This window comes from Peromyscus leucopus, chromosome 4 (genome assembly GCF_004664715.2).
Source record: "Peromyscus leucopus breed LL Stock chromosome 4, UCI_PerLeu_2.1, whole genome shotgun sequence".
NCBI lineage: Eukaryota > Metazoa > Chordata > Mammalia > Rodentia > Cricetidae > Peromyscus > Peromyscus leucopus.
Window position 1 is genome coordinate 9,256,392 of NC_051066.1, and position 6,625 is coordinate 9,263,016.

Below are 6,625 nucleotides of genomic sequence, written 5' to 3' on the forward strand. Positions count from 1 at the left end.
ACTGGGACTACAAAAAGACCATTTGCATTATGTGTCTCTAGAGAACAGCAGAAATAAAGATTTGGGAAGATATATGAAATTTTATCCTGTTGGAAATGTGCTATATCATTAGGACAATTTAATCTTTTTCTTGGGACATTTTCTCTGGATGATTTTTCCTTTTTCTTCAGATGTCTCATTTGTCTTCAGATTCCTTAGCTGGATGCCTTCATTCTCCTGAAAAGACAAAAACAAAACCCTGTTCCAACCCTAACTTTGGGGAGTTTCACGGTTTTTTTAAAGATTTATTTATTTATTTATTTATTTATTTATTTATTTATTTATTTATTTATTACAATGTTCTGTCTGTGTGTGTCCCTGCAGGCCAGAAGAGGGCACCAGATCTCATTACAGATGGTTGTGAGCCACCATGTTGATGCTGGGAATTGAACTCAAGACCTCTGGAAGAGGTCTTAACCTCTGCGCCATCTCTCCAGCCCCTGAGTTTCACTTTTTGCAAGTTATATCTGATCAAATGAGAAGCACTTGTTAGTCATATAAGTTAGTTTAGATTGAATGGTCATGCTGGTTGATGAACTATCACCTCTTCTAATTAAGAGGTCTCTCCTGCTCAAATTGAACCTTTAATCAGTTTTGATAGAATCCACAACTTATCTTCTCCTGTGGAAACAAAAGCAAAACTCTTTCACCAATGTAACACATATCCTGGTTTCCATTCTGAGGTCAACACATCTTTAAAGTATACAGGCTGATTTAATTCAGTAGTTTTTTTTCTACTGTCCAATGTATCTCCACAGCTGTTGTTCCTTTCTCATTAGCATTTAGAAATTTTTTTTTAGGATTGTTCTGCACTTTATTATAAAAATGTGGCACACAGTAATTGCTCATTAAGCATTTTCTGGGTAATTGGTAGAAATAAGTCAAACACTCAATATTTAGTAGTATCAGTTAAACAGTAATCTGTGGAGATAAATGATACACAACTATTAAAAAATTTAATTGTAGGCCCAGGGATATTGCTCAGCAGTTTTTGTATGATTGTTGTTTTGTTAATTCTATTTTCCAATATTAAACAATTTTATTATTACAAAATTCAGTGGTTTTTTTCCACTTATCTCCCTAAGATATATCTTGATATAGCCAATACCCAGCCCACATACCCACCAAGCCTAAAATAAATGTATCAATTAATAATGTTAATCAGCTCTGAGATGCATGCCTGTAATCCCAGCACTCAGGAGGGGAAGGAAGATCTCAAACTCCCAGTCTCCCTGGGCTATATAGCAAGATCCTGCTTAAAAACAAAAATGAACATTGGGGATTTAACTCAGTGGTAGAGCGCTTGCCTAGCAAGCACAAGGCCCTGGGTTCGGTCCTCAGCTCCAGAAAAGAAAAAAAAATTTTTTTGACAACAATAACAATAAATACTGATACATACAAATACACACTTGCCTCTATCTGGTTTAACCTATTCACCTGTACAACTGGGTAAGATAGTTCGTCATAAGGTTGGTGTGAGGATTTAAGTGAAAAATTCTGTAAGTACTTTTTAGAAAGTGTGGTTGGGAGGCAGAGGCAGATGGATCTCTATGATTTCAAGGCCAGCCTGGTCTAGATAGTGAGGTCCAGGCCAGCCAAGACTACACAGTGACTACACATCTACACATCTCAATCAGTAAGTGAACAAACCAACAACCAAACTATATGAGGCAGCTACACCACGACTCTAATCTAATGCCAAAATGACTCAACATCCTACTCCACAGATACTACTTGCTCAGCCGTGGCCATTGCTGCTCTATTCACAGTAGCTGGGAAGTGGAAACAACCTAACTGGCCTTCAACAGAGACATGGATAATGAAAATGTGGTACATGTACCCTATGGAATACGGTTCAGCTGTAGAGAGAAGGGAGAGCAGAATGTCTGAAGGTAAATGGATGGACCTAGAAAAGATTCTATTGAGTTTGGTACCCCAGATGTGGGAGCCCGTTCTGGGGTTCCTCGTGGCTTTACCCAGCAGGTCCGAATAGAGGATGATCAGGACCACGGGCCTGAGTGCAGGTGTCTGAGATGGCCTGCACTTGGCTGTGCTGGGGGAGGAGGTCTTTTGCTCCACCCCTTGGCGTCTCTATAAAAACCCTGGACCAGAGACAGTCCGGGCCCGTTGGAATAGGTTCCAGGCCCTCTCGAGGCTATCCTTTATTTTCTATCTGTTTATCTCCACAAGATTCTCCGCTATAAATCCTTCTATCTAATATTTCCTGCTGCTCGCACTCAAGAAAACTCTGGGAAGCTGTGGGGGTGGTGGGTAAACGCCCCACACCCAGACTCAGAAAGACAAATGCTGTGTTTCTCTTTTTTCTGTGGTTCCTAGCTCCAAATCTTCAGATGTGAGGATATACATGGAGTAACAGCAGAAACCAGGCAGCGATAAAGGGACTGTGTGATCGGGAAGGGGGGCTTGAGAAGGGTATAGCAGGGTACAGGTGATATAAAGTGGAAAATGGAAAAATGGGGAGGGAGATTTCAGTTGAGTGGAGGGAAGGAGGTCAATACAGAAGGAGAGGGGAGGAAGAGGGACAGGTAATACCAAGGTTTTTTTGTTTTGTTTTGTTTTGTTTTTCGAGACAGGGTTTCTCTGTGTAGCTTTGCGCCTCTCCTGGAACTCGCTTGGTAGCCCAGGCTGGCCTCGAACTCACAGAGATCCACCTGGCTCTGCCTCCTGAGTGCTGGGATTAAAGTCCTGAGCCACCATCGCCCGGCTACCCCAAGGTTTTTTGATCAACTCTTGTGGAAACTTATTATTTTATATTTGACTCAGGCTATGGAGCTCCCGCTGTTGGAGCTGGATCTAACCCGGGAGCTCCCTTGGTGAAGACTGCACACTCAGTGTATGGAGCTCCCGCTGTTGGAGCTGGATCTAACCTGAAACCTCCCTTGCTGAAGACTGCACACTCAGTGTATGGAGCTCCCACTTTTGGAGCTGGATCTAACCTGGGAGCTCCCTTGCTGAAGACTGACTCAGGCTATGGAGCTCCCGCTGTTGGAGCTGGATCTAACCCGAGAGCTCCCCTCTGCAGTCCTGCTTCCCCGGTACCAGAAAACACTGTGCACGCTGCCGAGGGAGGGAGGCAATTACAATCCACCCCAGCTGGGACACCTCTACATCACAGCAACAGACAGCACAGACAGCAATCCATAATGGTACGGTAAGTCTTACTCACGTGTAACACTCAGGTTGTAATACATTTATGCATGTAGACCTTAACAAGGATTTTTTTTTGAATGAGGCTATCAAATTGGGGGGGGGGAGCTAGGTGGAGGGGTCTTTGAGGGAACTGGAGGAAGGAAAGGGAAGGAAGGAAGGGAAATAATTATATTTTAATTAAAATGTATTAAAAATTTTAAGTTAACTTTTTTTTTTTTTTTTAATGCTGAATGCTGTTTATTGAAGGAGGGAGGAGGTCTTAAATACAGGCTTACAGCACAATGGGAGAACCCTGGAGGGCAGAAGATCGCTACAGATGTTTTATAATCTTGCATCTAAGCTGTTAATGCCCATTATGCAGGATACACAGACAAGGAACTTCCCTTAAGCATTCAGGAGGGTGGAACCCGGCAGGGAATTAGCATAGGAAGGATATCAAGGTCAAGGTCAGCAAGCAAGGCAACAGTTACCCAAAACGGGAGCTAGGACCCTACAGGTCCCCCTTATACTAAAAAATGAGTTTCTGACTTAGGTTGCGTGGGATGTCAGCAGGTCACCTTACCCATCATGAAGACGACTGCCCAGGCCACACAGGCACACTGTCTTAGGTTGATGATCACCCCCCAGGCATTACCCGTCTCTGAATACTCATCATACAGGCTCAATCCTGTGTGAGCTGCATAGTTAACTGCTGCCAAGATCTTAAAGTGGCACTGGGCTTGCAATCTGTGTGTTTGACACAGAAAAGACCAACAGATGTCCTATCTCACCCATAGCCAGTAAGCTAAAGGCAACTGAGCCATTCCCTTCCTTAACGAGCCTTACTGCAAATTGGAGTCCTTGTAAGATGGTATCCCAAAAGCAAATGGAACTTGAGTTTATAAATTTATAATTTTCAAAGCCAATTGAAATGTATATAACTATTGAATTAAATGTATCATGCCCAATAGAATCATTTGGAAAATTTAAAGTTAATAAAGCATTATGCAATCTATCTCTGGGGGTCTTCATTACTCCTTTTAGAGTTTGATTAGCTCTTTCTATAACTGCTTGTCCTGTAGGATTGTGTGGTATGCCTGTAATATGCTTTATGGTCTAACATGCAAAAAAATGTTTGATTTTGCTGGGCGGTGGTGGCGCACGCCTTTAATCCCAGCACCCGGGAGGCAGAGGCAGGCAGATTTCTGTGAGTTCGAGGCCAGCCTGGGCTACCAAGTGAGTTCTAGGAAAGGCGCAAAGCTATGCAGAGAAACCCTGTCTCGAAAAAAACAAAAAAAAAGTTTGATTTTACTAGAGACATATGCTAGAACATTGTCAGTCTTAATTTTTTAATAATTTATTTTTGTTTTATATTCCTTGATATTTTGTTTGTGCGAGGGTGTCAGATCCCCTGGAACTAGAGTTAAAGACAGGTGTGAGCTGCCACGTGGGTGCTGGGAATTGAACCTGGGTCCTCTGGAAGAGCAAATGGAAGAGCAGACAGTGCTCTCAACTGCTGAGCTGTCTCTCCAGCCCCCTCAGTCTTAATTTATACAGGTATCCCCATGACGGCCATAACTTCTAACAAATGTGTGATTATAGAATCAGTCTTTTCAGAACTCAAAGCAGTTGCCCATTAAAATCCTGAATATGTATCTATGGTATGGTGTACATATTTTATTTTTTCAAACTCTGCAAAATGAAACATGCCCATTTGCCAAATTCCATTTCTTTGAATACTCTTTGGTTTACTTCCTGCAGATAGTGAAGTTTGATTATACAAGGAACAAGTAGGACATTTTCTTATAATTTTTTTGGCTTTGTTGCCAAGTGATAGAAAAATATTTTTTCAGTGCTGGGTGGTGGTAGCACACACATTTAATCCCAGCACTCGGGAGGCAAAGGCAGGAGGATCTTTGTACCCACTGTACTAACTGAAGACCATATTCCAATCTGCTGTAACTAAACCTTTCCAGTCTTGTGAAGTAATTCTCTTCTGCGTGGACCATGTATTCAACATCTGCCTCACGTCATATGAATGCATGCCATAGGAAACCATTGCTTCCTTAAATCTCCTTAAATCTAACATTTCTATAGGATCCCATTGAACTTCTGTATAGCTTTGGGTATACCTGTCATCTGATAGTCTTTCTTGAATCATATATGGATAAATCAAGGTTGTTTTTTTTTTTTTTTAATAACCTTAGGCTGCTCCTCTCTAATTCCATAAGGTAATGATGAGGTTGGTTCTCCTCTGAATTATTCTGTCTGTGTCTGAACGCTTTTATTATCAGTTTTAATAAATTGTTCTAAGGCTTGTAGTTTATTAGTAGTGGCCTTTCTAAGGCTTGTATCTTTTGAATCGTAAATTTTTCTAAGTTTTGCGAATTATCAGTCACCTTCTTGTTCTCTTCATCAGTAAATATTTCTTTTTTTTTTTTTTTTTTTTTGGTTTTTCGAGACAGGGTTTCTCTGTGTAGCTTTGCACCTTTCCTGGAACTCACTTGGTAGCCCAGGCTGGCCTCGAACTCAGAGATCCGCCTGGCTCTGCCTCCCGAGTGCTGGGATTAAAGGCGTGCGCCACCACCGCCCGGCTCAATCAGTAAATATTTCTAAAGCCTTTATATTGTCAGGCAAGATTGTATTACTTTTCTTAGTAACTATTTGTAAGGCTTTCATATTATCAGTAGTAACCTTTTCTAAAGCTTGTTATCTTTTGAATAGTAAGTTTTTCTAAATTTTGCATATTATCAGTCAATTTATCATATTTGGCAGTTATCAAACCATTTTTAAGGATAAAATATGAAATGCCAGACTGATAATGACTATGACTGAAATCGTATCTATCCCAGCTAAGTTTTTTATCACCTCAGTTTTTGTAGCATCCTGTCCATAGCAGTGAGCAGGGTCCTAATTCCCTGCCTTGTGATATTTCCAGTCATTGACCTGGGAAGAGTTTTAAGATTGTTCTTTCTCCTTATTCTTTTACCTTTTTAAAAAATTAATTAAATAAATAAATAGTCTAGTTTACAGTTTAAAAGTTGTCAAGTGACTTATCACATTTGCGATTCAAGAATTGTTGTAGACGTAGTGGCAATATTTGACCAGCAGGTGGAGCAGATGAGGCATCAAGGTAGCTCTGGTTCTGCATGGCTGAACCGCCCCAGACTCTGCTCCAGCACTTGTCCCCAGCGAGCAAAATTGGTGTGAGAGAGCAGCAGTATGCCACGCTTGGTTTATGCTGGCGCGTGCCTGCGCAGGGCTTGGAAGGGTAGCGGAACAGTGCAAATGCGCAAGGCGGAGGGAACCTGCCTTAGCGCCTGTGCGCGCCGAGCAGAACACATCTGGATGGGAGGGCAGCTGCTGGAGCAGGTGGGGCCACAGGGAGCTCCGGGGCGGTGTGCGGGGGGGCGGGGCGAGTATAGGAATCACAAGG